This window comes from Platichthys flesus, chromosome 12 (genome assembly GCF_949316205.1).
Source record: "Platichthys flesus chromosome 12, fPlaFle2.1, whole genome shotgun sequence".
NCBI lineage: Eukaryota > Metazoa > Chordata > Actinopteri > Pleuronectiformes > Pleuronectidae > Platichthys > Platichthys flesus.
The window spans coordinates 2719976-2739422 of record NC_084956.1 but is presented as its reverse complement, the minus strand read 5'-3'; positions in this window follow the sequence as shown (position 1 = coordinate 2739422).

Genomic DNA, 19447 nt, shown 5'->3' with positions numbered 1-19447 from the left:
GGCTCCTGCTGCCTGTAAACTATGCTCACAGAATCGCAGCAGCGGCTCCAGCTGCAGCGACTCGCCGCCCAACACTCGACTCCATAGCTACGTGTTTTATTGTTCATACGTGAGATAAAAGCTGTAAAAGGTCGGTTTTCACTGTCGTAATAAACTCACGAGTGTTTAATGTCAGACCAGTTAAAGGGGGGGAGGGGGTGGGGGTGTACCCTCACTGGCATTAAGTGGTTTCTATGGTGTATTCCCATCTTCCAGTTGTAACAGCCTTTCTTCTAAATCCCATTTACTTCGAATTCAAAGCTCAAAAACTTGCATCGTACTGCATCCCCCCCAATTCGAGTGTTTACTGTGCTAATGAGTGGTCCTGTAACACGTGTCATGTTTTTTATTCTTTATTGGCTTTTTTAGGGTTCGAGTCCCGAGGGGCCAGAACCCTATTATTTTTACTGCTGCTTGTTAATATTACTCCTATTGAGTTAATTAAGGCCCAAACCTGCAGCTATATTTTTTGCTTATTTGGTTCCAGTTTGGATCAAAAAATGTGGCCTCAGCTCAACTCTGCTCCAAATGAGGTCAAAGTGCCAAGAGACATATTCTATAGTTTAAAAATCACAAGGGCCCAGTTTGTTCTGCCAGAACTCCTCGACAGAGAGTTGGAAAGATATGATGGTTTCCACGTTTCACAGCTTTATGACACCAGATTGAGGCTACGTCCATTCATCTCTGGGCATGTGTGTACACAGGATGGCATGAACCGCCAATGGTACACGAGAGTTCCGCAGTCTGCTCAAGTAACAGCCCGTCTCCTGGCATGTGAACAATTGTGAGAGTCAACATCAGCGTTTCCAAACATCTCCATTTCTGCCCGTCCAAGGTAACAAAACGCTGAGCTGGCGTTCTCGGAAGCGTCTGCAATCCAGATGTAGTCGTATGGAAGGAGCCTCAGAGGACGGGTGTCTGTGCACAGCAATTTCTATAACTTTCCAAACCTGTGACAGAGGCTGCTAATAGTTACGGTTTTGTTTCAAGCATCTTCAGCCAGAAACGTTGTATTTACACATTTGTGTTCTGTCAGTGGTTTTCAAATAAAAAAATCAAACTGACCAGAACATATTGAACAAACTGAGCACGCACAGAGAGATAGAAATAATGAGTTCCACATGCGCTGCACATCGATCATCATCTTGTTAATGCCTGGAATTGATTCATTTTACTGTCACTTACATGTAGCGTGTGGTTTAACCTTCAATTTCTCTCCGTGCTCTCAGACCTGCAAAACAGGAAGTCCATTGATATGATCAATACGACACTCTTGACATTTTCACTATAAAAACTGTGTGTGGAGCTAATTGGGCTGCTCAGCCCGTCACGTTCTGTCTGAAACTACTCTGGACGGAGAATATCAGAAACCACAGAGGTTCGAAACTCTCAGAATTCAACGTAATGAAACCTGAGTGTTGTTGCATCAGGTTTTATTTGGTGTAACACGACAAACCAGAGACAGAAAAGTGTCAGAGATGCTTCTCTACCTTCCCCTTCACCATCTCTGCCTCCTCCCCCCCCCCCCTCTTCTTTCCCTCTTTCTATTTCTGCCAGTCCAACATGTTTTGCCGCTGCTAGCAGACGGGCCTACAGATGTCACTGTCAGTTGTTGGGTCCATCTGTCAACCCCTCGGTCCAGAGCGAGATGTCCCCAAAAGGCACATTGCCATTACGTTTGCTCTGAATATTCACAGTCCCCAGAGGATGCTTCCTCATGATTGAAGCGACCATCTGACCCTCAGAACGTCGGGCCAACAAATTCTACTTCGACACGAGGGAAGATTTCATTTCAATGTGCTGAGTGACATGAAATCCACTCGGCACATTCGTGCTCAACCAGGGATTGAGCTCTTTTGATTTTAGATGCATTATAAACTGTTATGTAACGTCATCTTCGAGAAAATATTTCCATTTCTGAAAAGAGCAAAATCATCACTACATTACTCATCATGTGCATGTTATGTATTCGTTAGAGTAAAACATGTTGACATATGCTTAGAACATAATAATAGGCTTACATTTATGGTGTTTGCCCTTTGGACACTCAGACATTCTCAGAGAGTCCACCAGGTGTTTGTCTTATTTACTTTACCTATTTGGGGACGACCTTTGATCTAGGGAACCATCTCTGACCAGTTAACAGATGGGCTCAGAAGGGATGTTCTTGACCAGTGTGTCTTCATGTTCGGACACAAAAACGTGTCCTTATTTAGTCAGAAATCCCATGTGGGATGTGTTTTACCCAGAAGTCATGGCTGGAACCAAACTCCCTATATAACTGTGTGTAAGACCCCAGCACGTCAGACTTTCACTATTGGCTGTGTGTCTCCGGGTATCTAGATGCCCGTCCCGACCTGTAATTTCTTGTAATAAACTTTGTTACACTGAAACTACTGGGTCCTCGGAATCCTTCCTTCATCATCAACAACTTCTACAACATCATCGACCTCTCGGTTGCATCAAATATACGATATGCACAACCTGTGGTGTAGGTACGGTGGCCCTGAGGGTCAAAACACAACAGTAAATTGATTTTGACAATGAAACAATTATCAATATGCACAATCCAGTCTCTAAGTGTTCACTTAAAACATATTGCACGTCCCCTGGTGCTATATTTCTCATATTTGCTATTTTTTTTATCTTCTATATTTATACTATATTTGACGTGGAGAAATACGACGTTTAGCCCTTCTAGTTCAAATCTATGCTTCCTCTAAACAACTAATCAGCCCCTAAAATAGGTAATTTCTATGGTTTATGTCTATTATTTATGATAAAGACATTATTCATATAATGTCAGGGAAGATCCTATGAATTCCAGGATCAAGGAATTGTTTGATTATCTTCCTGGAAGTTGGGAGATTTGGCTTCTTTCGTCAAACAGTTCAGATTGTGATGCCTGTGTCAATTGGTTTTTATACTGGGAGTACCATTGTTCTCACTTGGAAATCTGATCTGGATCTGAGTCAAACCACCTGTTTTAAGGATTAATAATGAATACAGCAATTGTCTCCACAGAAGCTTTTCCCACGTTAAAACAAGATCTTGAGTCCTTGTATTGGATTCTGTTGTCACGCAGGTCACATGGTCAGAGCACGACATCGCTCACAAACAGGAGCTAAATGGTGTTTGATCACAAAAATGTCCTGGAAGAACGTTTTTTTTTTTATATTTCCACCTGGATTACTCTCTCACACACTCGTCTTATTGGAAACTGAATATCTTCACTGGGATGAATACTTTGTGATCCAAGGCACGGTTTGTTTATGAAACCCTCGACGTGTGTGTGTGTGTCTGGTGTGCGTGTGTGTGTTTTGTAGGGATGGCATTTAGTCTCTCCAGCAGATAAGGCCAACTGGACAAGTTGGCAGAGAGAGAGAGTAGAGTGTGTGTGTGTGTTTGTGTGTGTGTGTGTCACAGTGGGAGCTTGTCATGCCCAGTTGTCTATGTCCGGCAGATTTCTTCTCCCCATGGAACACACTCACATTCACACACACACTCTGTCCTTCTTGCTGACACTGCTTTTTAATTTTTCACTACATGCAGGGTTAGCCATATGCTGCCCTGTCGTACACCTACACACACACACATACACTGATACACACACTGAAACACACAGGAGAGAGGGAGGAAAATGCAGGAATGTGCATTCCTGTATCTGTGACACTATGTCAATGACGCCTTTCACGACGCTGCATAAAACACATTATAGTTTATTTTTCAGTTCGGTTCTTATACATTCACTCTGCACAATTACCCGCGAACCGGAGCTTGTACACAACTGAAAATTACTCCCGAGCTGATTCCGTCCTGAAAGAAAACAGATTTTTATCTTTAAGATTTTATCAGAGGAAACTTGTCTGAGTGATTCACTCCTGAGGAAATGGCTGATTATGAGCATTCTGGACATTTTCCACGGATCATGTTAAATTAAACGACTCGTGTGCTCTTGTCTAAACCTCCAGTGCCAGATCGTCTTTGTTTCTTTATGTAGAAACTATGTTGTGTGTCACTAGATTGTGGTTTTGATTTAATATCTAAAAAGTTCAAAATGAAAGTGAGGCACACAACACTGATTAACATTAAACTGAAGCCTCAATCATTTCCTGTTCTTAATCAAAGCGCCTTTGCCTGAACCTTGTGTATTAACACCAAACTCTGGATTCCAATGTGTTTCGAGTTTTCTCTTTCTCAGTCCCAACTCATAATTACACCCTCACACGACACAGTTTTATATTTATCCTTTGTTTTGAGTTCAGCCTGAATTAGAATAACTTGTTTTCTTTGGTGAAGCCACAGTTTTTGCAGATGAGGAGTTCGAATGAGGAGTTCAAGCTGGTTGTTATTTTCAGACGTTCCTCACAAGATGGTGCACACGTTTCTCCTCTCATTGTCACTCTGGGAGAATGTGGGCTGTCACTGTCGTTAGAAACCTTCAAAACGTTGAAGAAGGTTTACAGTATCTTCTAATGGCGCGAACTTCCTTCAGTGCTTTGATCCAAGTCCTCGGGATAAAGGTTTACAGTTAAACCGACGGCTTAAGAGAGCAAACATCGTCTTTTGGAGAAACTCTGCTTTTATTTTTTGAAAAGCAGAGTTTAATGATAAGGACCAGTCCGGACAGGTTGTTTTATATATATATATATAAAAAGGAATAAAAAATACAAGAATCATGAAGACGGAGAGAAGAGAGGAAGAAAACCTGAGTTCACGTACCTGACGCAAGAAGGAAGGAAACTGCTTATCCCAAGTTAAAGTTTGGCCTCAGCAGAAGTGCCGACGCTGGAACTTTTTTTTTTCCAGGATGAATGAATTATTGATATGAGGTCAAGTCAGAGAGAGATTATACAAAGAGATGGAAGGAAATCTGAGTTTAGACAGAATAGAGCAACAGAGGTTTGTGCTGCAGCTTCACCTCGTCCACTTACCTTCACAAATCAAATAACACGTGAAGACTTTTCTGTTCTAACAAGATCCAGTGTGTGTGTGTGTGTGTGTGTGCGTGTGTGTCTGTCAGGCTTAACATGGTTGAGCTGTGTCTTGGATCAGTGCAGGGGGTTGTTTTTGGATGTGGGATCATTTGTTTGTAGTCATACAACAAAAATATGTAATCTGCATTTCAGTGACATATTACACAGAAGGAACAAACTTTCTGATTAACTCATACGAGCCCCAATTTAAAAAACTTTTAAATCTAAATTAATTAACTTTTCTTTTGAATTGACTTTGGCCCGAATAAATAAAAGCTGCACTATCGCTCAGGGACATTGAAGTAAAAGCTTGTAAAGCTGAGTACAGCTTTATATTTGTAAATGGTCTCTTTGTATTTACAAATGTTTTCTGAACATCAAGAGCTGCCTCCAAAGCAACTTCAACGTTAGCTCTTGATTTATTTTTAGTACATCTTTGCATGTATTGAAGGTTGCATGCTAACCAGCTAGCCCTGCCAGTTTCCAATAACCAAAGCATCCCGTCCATCCTGAAGAATTAACTCTGCCCAGAAGACGTATTTAAACCTCATGCTGTGTAAAGTTAACTTTGGCTGAAGCTTTTTATAAGTTACCATCAATTCCGTAGGTTTGTTCATGTTTCCTTAATTCAATTTTCAGACGTGGACGTGCTCTAATGCACTTTTCAAAACCCTGTCCAACGCTTCAAGCTATATGGTTAGAGGACATTAAAGAAAATGTATTGAAAGATTTTAATATTCAAGACTAGAATAAATCTATTAAGGACGAACTCAGATGTAATTTTGCTTCAGCGGCTGGTAATCTAGCGTGCGATGCCTTTAAGCGCTCACTTAGAGGTCACGAAATTCCACGTTCTTCACAAAAAGCAAAGCAGACGAGACCAAAATTAATTTTCTAACCCTGCAGACAGAGAATACATCGTCTGAATACATTGACTGAAGTGCCTGATTCTCTACAGCAGGAACGGGTGAAGAGAAATGATTTATGCTTTTTCAATTTACTAATAACGTAAAGCAAAGGAAGGTGGAGTCTCAGATTCATTGTGTGATTCATCGTGTGATTATAAAGTTTGTTTCTGCTCAAAGGAAATGAAAGACACAGACAAATTCAAATTGATTTACAGGCTGCAAACTGCATTACAGCTGAGAAGAGTCATATAATCAATGAGATGATTGAAAGATATCAGCAGCAATTTTGATCGATAAATCAGGTTCCAAATAAAAAAAAGACAAGACAAATCTGTGTTTTTATCGATTATAAAGATAATACATGATCAAATTAGGTGAGAAAACAATAAGCAGATCATTTAAATCATTTTAGTTTGCCACATTAAGGTTGATAATTGTAATTTTAAGAGGAGGTTTCAGATCTGCACCAAAATGTAATGGGTTCCTCCCTGCATCCGAAAAGCAAACGTAATAAAGCTCTGGTTTTTACTTGCCCGTTGTAAAATTAACGTTTCCTCTGCATATTAACAAAAAAGAACATAATCTGGTGAGTGTGACGTTTGCTTCACAACACATTTTCCTCTTCACAGTTTATTAATGACTCGACATTAACTCTGGGATTGGATGTGAGAGTTAGGAGTCGTCTGTGTTTAACTGTGGAAACCATGAAATAAAAAAAAAATCTGGGTGAACTCAACACATCTGTATCCTGCACTGGATCAGCTGACTGGACAGATGTGGCTGCTGTTTCCCTTTGGTCTGAGCTGCTGACCTTCCACCGCCCAGGGAGGCTCACACACAAACGGCCCAAGCAAGACGCCAGACCTTCAAATACCTACATCGCAAAGAAAAACCAGGCTTGATATAACAAAGACTCTAAATGTAACCCGGGCGGCCGCAACAGCCCATCGATCGAGCGCCCCCACTCCGGCCCTGCTCTCTGCAGCTTTGACTGACAGCTGCAGAAATGATGGAGAAAGGAATTAGAAAACTCCCAGCTTGCCTCCTCCACCCCCAGCGAGGCCAAATGAATCACGCAGTCACACTGAATGACAGAAGCTCATCATAAACTTGACTCCAGTTGGAGAGTTTGCCTCCTGTCATGTGCATTTAATCAGATTTTATTTTTATGTTTCCCTCTAATAGCGACAAAACATTGCAAGCGAGTCACCACCGAGGGAGACGATAACAATAATGCCTCCCTCCGGCTCTCGCTGTCACAGCGCTGCCTCCTGTCGAGCTGTGCAGTTTCCGCCCTGCTTGAAATTCAAACATTCTGTCTTGACAAATACCAAATGCTTTTATTGTGGCGGTAATAAAATTCTAATCAATTTTTTTTATCGGTCTTGCTTTTTTTGTGGCGGAGGAGGCGGCTCTGCACTGACCTGCCAGACAAACAAAACACACAGTCGTTTAAAAACCCAGAGGGAATTTAAATATGTGTTCAACACTCGCATGGAAATTCAAATGACATTTACAGAGGTAACGTTGAAGTTTTATTTCTCATAATATTAAATTTAAAAGTGAGTTATCAGCTGTTCCCCAGGACTTTAATGGAAACTTGAGAAGATAAACTGAAATTACAGATTCAACAACTTTCTTCTTTGTGATAAATACCTGGATGTATGTTTACCTTGTGTGTATCGATGATAAGAGCAAAGTCTGCACGGTGACTTCAGAAGACAGATTAATATGTGACAGTGTCGTGATCTCTGTTTCCACCTGAGGACGATCGATCAGCCTCTTGTTGACAGCTGTCAATCAACACAACTTGTAGAACAGGAAAGTTAGTGCAGGTAAACAGAGAGAGTTCCAATTATTTCATGCAACTTAAAACTGTTTGTATTACATTACTGATCAAATGTCTAAATATAACTAATCTAGAAAAGACTAAATTAGAAGTGGCGTGTTCATTTTCAGGTTGTGGCTGCGCTCGCTATCTGAACCCGGGAGAAAAAGAACCGAACCCGACCAGAAACCCAGCAGGAAGTCTGTGGCTGTGTCCAATCCCAACATAAGCCCAATGTTTTCCAGATTAAAAGGCACAGGCAACATAAAAACATCAAGTAGTCAGCCGAGCCAATGTGACCAAACCCGACCCGGAGCCAAATAGGATTTCAAAATGTGAGTCTGATCCCGGCCCAACCCACCAGCTACACTCTCCAGCTCCTCCAGTAGGATCCAGATGTATTCCCAGGCCAGATGGGAATATGTATCCTCTCCAGCAGGTTCTGGATCCACACTGGATGTCTCCTCACATCCGGATGGGTCTGGAACATCACCAGATCAGGAGGATTCTGATCAGATGCCACAACCACCTCAACACGCCCCTGTCAACGCAACCTCGATATGAACTTGCCGTGTCTTGTTTGAAAGTCGTGGAGACGCACAACGACGACAAAGATGGAACATTTCTACCTGTCTGTGCCCAGGGGCCCATTCTCTCATAATCAGTAGTGTGTCTGTGTGTGTAAGTGTGTGTGTGTCGATTGTGTCAGAGAGCCTTTAGTTCCTGTCCTCCCTCCATATGAGCTGAATTTATGGTCCATAATTTATCATATTTATCACACTCATAACACTAAAACTAACCTCTGCTGACTTTGATAACTCTGCATGGTACTCATGACTAGGTGTGTGTGTCTGTGTGTGTCTGCGTGTGTGCGTGAGAGAGAGGCTGGGTTTGACATTCAGAGCATCTGCTGGGTGCGGACATGGCAGGGGGGCACAGGTGGTATATTGTTTGTAACCGCACACACACACACACACTCATACGCTCGTACACACTGATGAAGCTCACAGATGCTGACCTTGTGCGAGGCCAGACTCCTGGACTGTCAGCACTTGTCACACACACACACACACAGACACACACTTAGGAGGAGGTGCCCATTTACTTGGGGCTTGTCGGAGGCTGCCATCCTTCCCAGTGGGGGTATAGGAGTGCTGCTGGGGAGGGAGAGGGGGAGTATTGATGAATAATGCTGCAGGTAATGAGATGGGTGGTGATGGGGACAGAAACGCGAGCAGCCGGGAACTTGTTTATATGTACTTTGCCGTCTTATAACTTCTTGAATAATTTGGTGAAGAGATAAAAACCTGGCACACTGGGAGCCGGGAGTCAGAGCCCAGACGAGCACGGCCCTGCACTTATAATCCGAATCACTGCGTCGTGCATGAGGTCACAGGGAACCATCTCTATTAAAGTTTGTGATGATTTCTTGCTGTTTCCTTCCGTGTATAATTACGTTTAGTTATATAAAGTTTTTGAGTGCGTCTGTGTCAGAATACTGTGAGACATCAGTGTCCGACTGGGAACGTTCACGTCTGAACTACCACTCGGAGAAGTCAGAGAATGTTTTTGCTCAGACTCGCAGACGTCATTACCTATAAGATCGTTTTAATTTTACGCATTTTGCTCTCGGCGTCCTTCCTTCATACCCAGACAGTAATCATCACAAACAACATCAGCACTTACTAACAAACCCAACTGAACGACGGGTGGACTGGTTGTGTCACAAATGATGAAACCAGACAAGCGGAAGAAAAAGCTCTTGTCCAGAATAACAGATGTAGAAGAACATGAACCTGTCGTGTACCTCAGCTGTCGCACCTCTGTGAACTGACAGGATCAAACACAAAACCATGTACAGCACATTTCACATGCAGCACACGTCTAAGCAGGCGTGTGTGCGTGTGTGTCTGTGTGTGTGTGTGTGTGTGTGTGTCTGCTCTTTCAGACACAATAACGTGAGGGGTTACTTCCTCCTGCCCTCTGCTTTGTATCCGGCCTCATTTGACCACACGTCAGTCCGACTGTGTCCTCTCTCCGAGCCTCTTTACGCCGCAAGAGCAACTGATATTTATTTTTATTATCCTCGATATAAACCAGACACGTTAATTACACTCGTGGAAACAGGCGAGGTCCAAAATTACAGCCTGTTAGCAGCAAAAAGGCCGTAAAGTTTGTCTTTGGCAGATAAATCAATCAGGGTCAGTGGTTGACCGTAAAACAGGGAAGAATCTGAACGACTCTTATTTTAGTTGTTGAGAAACTTTGTTTGCAAACCACACACACTGAAGTACAGACTGTACAGATGTTGGTGACGTTAAAAACTCATCACCTTCAGAATTGTTTTTCCACATTGAATGGGATCATTATTTATTTGATTATGTTTTTGGGCAACAACCTGCACAACAGGTTCTACAGATTTAAAATAAAAAATGCAATGATTTGCATTTACTAACCTGACGTTTTAATTAAATAATTAAAATGTTTTATGATGAAGAAGCTTTTGGTTAAAATAAGAACTTTTGGAAGTATTCCCTGTTATATTGTTGTGTCTCGTGAAACTTCTTTCAATAAACAAAAATATAAAAAAAATAAAAATAAAAATAAGAACTTTGTTTAAATCCTGGGGCCACGTCCCTCGGAGGCCGGTCACATCACATAGCGCCTACAACAGCGTTAACAACATCTTAACCATAATTTATTTACCAAAGCCAAAACCTTTTCCTAATGATAACAGTTAGTCAAAGCAGAACTGCTGATAAAGCAGAAAGATGAAAAGAACTTTGATTTGTTTAACTAAAAAATTCCACCAGAGAAACTTTTCACTGGCAAATGGAAGAAACCTCAGGAGGACCAGCGGAGGACGGACGTGCAACAGATGAAGCTGCTGCACTGGAGTTACATCATGATGAAAGAATGGTGATATTAAAACCATGAGTAAATATTAAGTGTCCTAAGTTTCAGGGCGTTCAAACGGGGGAATAAGAGCCGAGGAAACCGGGGATTTAAATTCTAACTGTAGCTGAATCCGAGTCAAACCGAAACCTTAAACATCTCACGACGCTCTGAGAGATCATCCTACACAGTCAAATCGATGTAAAGCACCTGAGCCGTCTCTGCCTGGAGCTTTGTTTTCCACTAAACTGCAGTCGCTCTTCATTTCAGACGGTACACCGCGCTGCAGGAAACCCTCGGCGGTGAGATTGAACGCAGGTTTGAACCGGCAGCAGCAGCAACTCATCAGGGAAACTGCTCAGCTGCATAAGAGATGCAAAGCGACTGGTTTTAACCTGGAGAGCTGCGTTTGTTTTACTCAGCGCTGGGGACATTTCCATCCAACTACAATTGTGCATTTTGTGCAGTTAACACTGTAGAAGAGGTGTACTGCTTTATAGACCTGGGTTTCCACGTGAACATTGATTTGGCAGGGCTTTGTTTTGCCAGCAGCGATCACTAGATATTGATGGTGCACATCAGCGGTGGACGTGGAGCCCCAGTTCAGCCCAGTGTGGAGCCGCTGGAGGTGAAACGCCTCCGTCAAGGGCGGCGTGATCGTAGCTGCTGAGCGAGGTTTCAAAAGAACGACTGGTTCTGGGAGAATAACACAAGCAAGGGGAGATTAGAAAGAGACAATAATGGATGTAATGCTCTGTGGAGCATTGGCAGGCCACTTTAACGTTCTCTCAGCGGGAGTGGGGGAGTAATCATCTCGGTATTAGCTGCTCTGGGGACCTGCACTCACTTACATTTATTTTAAAAGCACGGGAGACAGAAAACACTTCCAGGGACATACTGTGTACAAAACGCAGCAGACACATGTAATAGTATTTCACTCTGGGCCCAGGGTCATACTTTCCAACAGGAATGCTCCCCCACGTCTCCACATTTTAATTCTGAGAGCTAACAGAAGAAAAGAGGCTGCCAACCTTGAGCTTGTGTAGGAGAAACACTCTGAGCAGGAGGAACCACATTTAGAAAAAGTATTTAAAGTATTTTTGCCTCCGTCACAGTGAGACTTCTGCTGCTGTCCCACTCTGTGAATGAGAAACTAAAGGAAACAGTCGATGGACAATTACTTAAGGTGCAACTGCAGCTCGGCGGTCGAGTCTTAACATATCCACGGTGATTAATCGTGATCAGTAAAGATATTAAAAGGCAGATGGAAATATTTTTGTTCCTTTGATTTCTCATATTTTGTGTTGCTTTTTAAATCAAACCCTAACCCCCCTATATACGTTTTATTATTTCAACCATGATTTATTCCTCTAAATAAAAGTCTACTGCAAATTAGTGCTGAAACAATTTAATCCGTTCACGTAAAGGAAAATTATTCGCTGATATATAGTTCAAGCGATATTTCAAAGGTTTTACAACGTTTCTTCATTTTATATCCTTGTAAAATAAAATTACTGCTTCATCAAAAAAAGAGGTGATTTTAAAACCATCATCTATGAGTGAGGGGATTCGTTTGATATTTCTCAGACGACATTGGTCAGTAAATCATTAAATAACTGAGATTAGTCAATAATTAAATTATTAGTTGTATTATTTAAAAGTATTAACCCACAGCCCAGAGAATACTCTCACTCAAAATGTTATAAAAGTGTCATCAAAAGGACCAAATATATGATATTAATAAAGTTTATAGTGAATATGACATTGGGCTCAGGAGGTAGAGAGGGCCGTCCACTAACCAGGGGATCGGTAGTTTGAACCCCGGTAAACTAAATAAAATCTCATCAAGTGATTTTAACATTTATCAAGCAGTGACGTTTACTTCACTGTGGTCAAAGAGGACATGAGACATGTGGACTAAATTCTGTTATTAGACAAAAAGACGATTAATGAACAAATCTATCTATCTATCTATTTCACGAGGGTCAAGAACACAAGATGAGAAACTCTCTTGAGTTCCAACAGCTTTTTCTACTATCTTCAGATTTCTGCATCAAACTCTAACAATCTCCGTCTTTGAGTTGCACGTCTGATTCCACGTGACGAGGGCGGCTGTCACACTGAGGAGCTCTTCGACTCTGATCACTTCTTCATTAGCTCCAGGTTCACGGTGGGCACTCAAGGAGGAAGCCTCTCTCTCTTTCTCTTTCTCTCTCTCTCTGCTCATGAATGTTCAAAAAGCTGCATTTGCATTTTTCTCTTTCACGTGAAACATTTAACATGAAGGCAGCTCGAGGTGCATCACAGGGTTTTTAAAACGCTGCTGTCTTTAGGCTGGTTTGTGTGTTCCCAGTTCTTTAGTGTCACACACACACAGTTTGACCATAGACAGTAAATACTATTAGAAAAAAGATCCTTACCGTTTATTTAGTGGTATGTTGGGCCACCTTTGGCAATGTAACTTTCATCAATATAAATATAACAAAAGGAAATTGTTGCAGCATGCTATAAAATACAACTAATACACCAATAATAAAACTTCTCATTTAACTGGATGTAATTATAATTGCTAGAAGTATGATTTGTATTTGTCAGGATCTCTGCAGCTCTGATGTCTTTCAAGTCAAATGTTCTAAAGTAACTTTTATCTTTTAACTTAATTTTCCTCTCTGCTGTTTGACAGATGTGAGCAAACACCTTCACACACACACACACAATGTAGATCCTGTGTCACAGCAGAAACTTCTTTAACACCACAGCTTCTAAATTAACACACACCTTAAAAACACCACCTCAGTTAATACACACATCACAGCTGGATGTGTTAATATCAGACACAGACAGCTGGATGTTCAGACACAGACAGGTGGAGGCACAGACAGGTGGAGGTTGTTGGACTCACATGTTCTGAAACTCTTAATCGTTTCCTGAACCAGAACATTTCCGGGTCAAAAAGTCCCATTAAAGATTTTATCTCCACTTAACACTGATACGAAGAAATATAAAGTCAAATATGAAAACCTGAGAATTTACAGAAGAAACAGTGGAAACTCAAAATAAAACCGCGCAGTACCCCTTTTCACCACACCCGTAGATTAGAACGTATCTGCCGTTATGATCCAGAGGGGCGCTGTTTTCCATCGTCAAGACTCACAAAGGGAAACAACTGCAGAAACTTTTATCATTTAAAATATGAAAAAAAAAAAAACATGGCGTCATTCACTCAGGAAACTTAAACAAGTACAACGCCTGTCTCATGATAGGTGATGAACTGCAGTAATGGATATATGAAGATGTGTTTGGAACTGGTATATGTAAAATAAGATATTAGAATAAGAATAAGAAATATAATCCACCTTCAACATGAGGGGACACAAAGTGTTGCAGGAATCAAATATTAGAATTTCTTTGTTTCATTATTTGTTAATTCATGAAAAGTGAGTCAGCAGTTAAATCCGCTGTGTTGGTCACTCTGAGATGATTGTATTTGTGATCGCAAGAGAGTAAAACATTAGCATATATAATATTAATATTAACATGATATGAATATTAACACGGCCTCCTCTATGTCAGCGGCCCACTCATGTTCTAGGATTATATATTCAGTCTAATTGGTTCAGGTGGGGTCTCACTGTGGCTCTCAGGCTTAAACTCACTGAAGTATTTACATGATGAGTTACTTTCTACTTTTCTACATTTCACCGGCCACTTTAAAAAATTATTTTTAAAAGCTAAATATAGGATAACGTTTTCAAATATGATGTATTATTCAATATTAAACTTTCAGCTTAAAGCATAACAAAGAATGATATTGACCTCCTGCTACAGCATCAAAATGTAGTTTATACTTAAAAATGATAATAACAAGTTGCATTTATAAACCAGAAACAGAGTTTAACGCTTGATTAAATGCATCAGTTAACAAACTCAGCTTGGCCAGAGTGTTTTTGTTTGTCATCAGGATTACGACGCAAAAACGTGTTGTTGTTGTCAAAAGATCGCAACTTTGCACTGCCCTCTAGTGGATTAAACAGTTTACCAACCGTGCCAGTGTAAAAATGGACGTATCTGTTTTCGTGCTTGAGGCTTAAATGAGTCTTTGGAATCTGTTATTACAGAAGATGAAGGTTCAGCAGGATTATCAGTCCACCTTTAATTTTCACCTCATCGGGGGGGTGTTTGGATGGAAAACATCTTTTAACAGCCTGTTTTAATGCAAAGTGTGTTGTCGTCCAATATCATAAAAGTGTTGCTCTCTCTCACACACACACACACACACACACATCTCACTGCTCACACTGATGCAAATAGAGAACATGAACACACTGAGAAAATGATACAGGCCCCCCACATCCATTATACACGCACAATCAATGAAGAGTGCATTCAAACACACACAGACACACAGACACACACACACATACACACACACACACACACAGCATGCCATCGGGGGTTTGATCGCACTCTATGTCAAATCAGTGCATTCCTTATTAACTGCCTTTTTCTTTCCTATCACCCTGTTTTCTCTCTCCTCTTTCTTCCTTCCATCTTCAACTCCCCCCTCTCTCTCTCTCTCTCTCTCTCTCTCTCTCTCTCTCTCTCTCTCTCTCTCCTCCCCACCTCCCACTTCTCTGTCGGAGAGCAGATCTGCCTGAATAATTTCTTCCCCCTGGACCAGCTCTGCTCTTTAATTCATGAGCCAGAGCACGAGAGAGTGTATGTATGTGTGTGTGTGTGTCTGTGTGTGTGAGGGAGCGGGGCTGTGTCAGAGAAGGTGTGTGTGTATTTGTGTCAGCAAGTGAGAGAACAAAAAAGAGAGGTAGTGACAGAAGTTTTTTTCTTTTCTTTATTTAAACCAGAAAATGTAATTGTGGTGCTCAGAGGTCTGTGTATCCTCATTTGTGTGTCGGATTGAGTGTGTGTGTGTGTATGTGTGTGTGTGCCTCTGCATTGTGACAGTAAGTGTACCAACATGTGTGCACGTATGTGTGAGAGAAGGAGTGAATGAGTGAATGTGTATGTGTGTGTGTGTGTGTGTGTGTGTGTGTGCGTGTGCATGGTGACAGTAAGGGTACCAACATGTGTGCACGTATGTGTGAGTGAAGGAGTGAGTTAATGTGTGTGTGACCGTGTGTGTGAGAGTGAGTGAGTGAGTGAGTGAGTGAGTTAGTGAATGCGTGTGTGTGTGTGTGTGTGTGTGCACGTGCAAGGTTACGGTATGTGAACTAACATTTGTGCATGTGTGTGTTTGTGTGACTTTGTATGTGTGATAGTGTCAGTGTGAGTGAGTGAATGTCTGTGATTGTGAGTGAACGTGTGTGTGTGTGTGTGTGTGTGAGTGAGTGAGTTAGTGAATGCGTGTGTGTGTGTGTGTGTGTGTGTGTGTGCACGTGCAAGGTTACGGTATGTGAACCAACATTTGTGCACGTGTGTGTTTGTGTGACTTTTTATGTGTGATAGTGTCAGTGTGAGTGAGTGAATGTCTGTGATTGTGAGTGAACGTGTGTGTGTGTGTGTGTGTGTGTCTGTCTGGGTGTGTGTATGAATGTGTGTGTGTGTGTGTGTGTGTGTGTGTGTGATCTTCTTTAACCACAGAAAGTCTATTTTTAACTTGCTGGTGAAACTGGCTCAGAGTCAGTTAGATCTGACTCCTCTGAATGAATCACTTGCTTCCATTCAACATTAAGCTGCTTCCACTTCTGCTCAGATGAATCATTTACTTCTTTACCGCTCTCAAAATTAATCTGTCAGCGCCGCACCGACGTCTCCAAATTAATTATTTGGTTTATTTCAGTTGTTCTAAACTGAGCCGTTTGGCTGATTGCAAATCTTAACTGAAACGCTCGCATCATTAAAGCGAAGTTCATTTCAACTCTAATCAAAAGAGTTGGAATTGAGCTGCTGCGCTGTTCACGCAGGACGTGACTGGACTCCGCAAACAGGGACGATCCCCCTCTTCATTTATTCAAAGTTTCCACTCACAGTTTACGTGTGTAAATGATTCTCTACGCGTTGCTTTAATAAAAACAAAGGAACATTAAAAGACGGGCGTGCCAGCGAGGCCCCGACGAGCTGTGAGTGACAGCAGGTGGAATGTTCATCTGTGCTCTTTTAGAGGCAATAACCCCGGCCCCAGTCGCGGATCTGAGGCTGATTTACAGGTTTCATTTCAAGCCGCGATAAATTTGTCTTTACTGTCTGAAATTCATCTGTTAATATTTCAGAAACACGTTTTATTAAGTCCTTAAATCGTGACAATTTGCCGAGCGAACGTGACACGACTCTTAACTCTGACGCTGTCGAGCTTTACTGCCAGCAATCATCTGCTGGTAGGCGGGAGATATATATTTATTTATCTTTCTGCTTCGAGTGCTTGGACGACTAATTCAGGGAAGGAAAGTCCTCATTTTTTATTTAAGAGAAGGAGTCTGTCTCTCTCCGGTCATTTGTAATCTGTCCTCATAGTCTCACATAGAGAAACGTGAGGTACAGTTTTTTTGCCTCGTCTCCTCCTCACGTCCTGCGCCCAAATGCAAAAGAGGGTTCTCAGCAGTGGTTTTTGGTGCATGAGTCTTAACTGTGTCTTTCGCTATCAATAATGAAGGAGCGCTGCATTCAACAGTGAGACTACATATACATTTTTAATGTGAAGAGATTTAGTTATCTGTCAAACGTAATCTAATCTGGGAGACGTTCCCGTAGCCTTGACGAGGGGCTGATGTGAGGGAATACCCGGGCAATGGAAATCCATCACGTTAAATGTTCACATGTAGGAGACATTATTTTTCATCTTTAAGTCTGACATCATGTTTAGTTTAATTATTTTTTCACCGGGGGGGAGTGATTGTTCCCGAAACACTCTCCCAACGAGATCCAGTCGCTGGCTTCTCTGGTGTTTTGGATAATATCAGCAAATGGGGTTTATTGATAATTGCAGATGTTGGAAATATCCTTTTTGTTCTTGCTCTAAATTAATTTGTTGACTTTGGAACGCCAAGATATCTCCTGTACAAGTGCCGCTATCTTGCATTTTATGTAATTTTGAAATCAGAGTCTGCAGATTGGCGTTCGGGGAGTGGAGCCTGAGTATTGAGGTCCTCATTGGTCGGCTTTATATTTCAATCATGACATTTCAACCTGTTATCATCAAATAACGAATTAAAACCAAACTAACTGTAAAAATACATTCTTGAAGATAAATCAGTGTGATAACAACTACCTAAAATGACTTGAATTGCACAATTCCGGGTCTCTGTGGGCCGCGAACACAACAAGGCTGAACTGAAGTGAGATGATCTGGTCTACAGAAAATTTCCCTGATTGGCGTCACCAGCTGGTCCCGCCCTTATTGCTGACGCCAGGCCACAGAGCTGCAGTTTGAAACAATACAATCAACTTTTATGCCTCATGATTGTTTAACTATGAGCGGCTCTGTTGTTGAAGCCTGATTCTCAAGGATTGGGGCGTCTCTTCGCTTGCAGGCGCCATTACCGCTTCGAACAATGGCTCATCACCCAAGCGCAATGCATCCTGGGATAGATTAGGCCGGGAGGGGATGCAACCGTCTTCATTCCTCAGGTATGGAAGCGTTTATTTGTTTGCAGCATTCGAAGGAACCACTTTCGAAATGGAGCAATCTAGCTGTGCCGCCGTGACGCGATCCTCTCAAGCCTCCTCCGTTCTGTAGATGTTCATATATCAGTTTTTTTTCCGAGCACTTGCAGGACTCCTCATCCTCCGCTGACTCTGTGCGCTAATTACGATCGTGTGGTTTCATCGAAAGCCCAAAGCAGCAACTAAATGGACCGTGCAGCGAGATTGTTTTCTGTTGTGTTATGACCTCCCTCAATAATGTTCCCATTGTTTCCAGTTATCAGCCAGCAAACCCCCACCTTCCAATCCCCCCCCGAATGACTCAGTGCAGTTCAATTCGATCTTTATTGTTCCCCGAGATGAGTACGGTTTGCAGACGGAGTAAAAGCTCAGTGGGAACGCAGTGAAATATAGAAATACAAGTAAAACCACAGAAACAAAAAACAAGCATGAGCTGATAAAGCCCCTGAGGGAGTCAATAGCTGAATATCCAGCAATAAAAAAACTCCATCATCAGTGCAGCCAGAGCCTCCACCGAAATGAATTGGTGGCAGCACTTATGACTGACAGTAATAAGGTTTACAAACAGCTCCAGTCAATTGGGAAGAGGAGTCAACATGTTTTTCTCTGCACTGAGTGAAAAATGGGGCAGCTAGTTAAAGACAAATCCTCCTGAATACAGTTTAACATTGTTTTAAAAATAGAAAGAAATCACATTTCTGGGTCCATTTTGTTATTTGGGGCTGTTTCTCTCCAGATAACTGCACATCATGAGATATCACCAGCGCAGCAGCGATGCTATAAAACAGCTAAAGAAGGCAGCACCAATTTTTTTGACTTATCGGAAACATCAACAACGGGCTAAACATCCTGTTTTGGAGTCGGTCCCTCGGGATTGTGGAGCAAAGCGCTGCTCTTCATTTTCCACCGACTTTCAACCATCACACGAGGAGAAAAGAAATCCACCCGGCGAGGAGGAGTACATAACAATCTCTCCTCCGACAGTCGCCTCCAGGGACCGCGGTACAATGCATCCAGCAGAGTTGTGTAGTGTTATCTGTAAAAGGATAGGATTCCGCCTTTTCTCAGATGAAAACAGCGTGTTCTCCCGCTGTCGGTATCACTACCTCGCCTGCTATTGCTCATTACCTCAACATGAAACTCAAAGCTTAATACAACACACCCGTTCTCCGGGAGAGGTGGGA